The sequence below is a fragment of the Cryptomeria japonica genome, unplaced genomic scaffold (assembly GCF_030272615.1).
Source record: "Cryptomeria japonica unplaced genomic scaffold, Sugi_1.0 HiC_scaffold_506, whole genome shotgun sequence".
Lineage (NCBI taxonomy): Eukaryota > Viridiplantae > Streptophyta > Pinopsida > Cupressales > Cupressaceae > Cryptomeria > Cryptomeria japonica.
The window spans coordinates 92,058-93,020 of record NW_026729322.1 but is presented as its reverse complement, the minus strand read 5'-3'; the positions used below and the strand labels follow the sequence as shown (position 1 = coordinate 93,020).

Genomic DNA, 963 nt, shown 5'->3' with positions numbered 1-963 from the left:
GTGGGAAATTCTATAATCTCAACTTTTTTTGCCTTTTCAGGAAACTTTTGAATGGAGCGCATCATTGGTGCGCTCCGAAGTGTGCTCCAAAGCTCTCTCCAGCTGCGTGCACCTGCCCCGGCCGCGCACCCGGCCCCGCCCAGCTTCGCTCACCTGTCCCGGGCGTCTGGTGCGGAACCTTAGAGTAAGAAACATCACCGTGCACCTTGGCCAACGTGCGCGACTCGACCGAGCGCGCACTGGCCGAGGTGCACACCGATTTCACCTGGGTGCGCGCGCAGCACCTCGGGCGCACCGGGGTGCGCGCACAACGCCCGGGTTGCACCGTGGCCTGTGTGCTCGGGGCGCCTCGGGTGCGTGCTCGGTGTCGCCCCCGCGCGCGCGGTAGTGCGGGCAGCGCACCCCGGCCCGGCCCGGCCCCGACGAGAACGCAAACGGGCAAAAGGTTTATTCAAATAGCATTGCGACGCCCGGCGAAAAACTAAAAAAGGGTGCAACACCGGGACTTCCCGGGAGGTCACCCATCCCAGTACTACTCCGGCCCAAGCGCGCTTAACTGCGGAGTTCTGATGGGATCCGGTGCACTAACGCTGGTATGATCGCACCCGTTATGAGCTTGTCGCAGTGTGTACTTAGCAAACCGCGACCCACGTGCGAATCCACCCCGGCCACCCACCCCCGTCGAGGTGCACACCCTCCCTCGCGAAGTGCGCCCCGTTCGCCAAGTGTGAGCCCTGCCCGGGTGCGCGCACCTTGCTAGGGCGTCGGGTGTGCACCCGGCCCGGCCTACGTGCGTGCACCTGGAGGGGGCGTCGTGTGCGTGCAGTGTCCCGTCTGCAACGCGGTGCCCACACACCACCTCGGGCGCAACGACCTGCGCTCACATGTGGGCCGAGTGCACCTTGGTGCATGTTCGGGGCGCCTCGGGTGCACGCTCGATCTTGCCCCGGTGCACCAAGGCGC

General features: G+C 65.5%; 1 non-coding gene across 1 annotated transcript; it reads right to left on the bottom strand.

The window, feature by feature from the left end:
* Positions 1-488: 488 nt before the first annotated feature.
* Positions 489-607, bottom strand: LOC131872052 (5S ribosomal RNA). Its single transcript, XR_009370236.1, has one exon. It is a non-coding gene; the product is annotated as a 5S ribosomal RNA (ribosomal RNA).
* Positions 608-963: the final 356 nt, after the last annotated feature.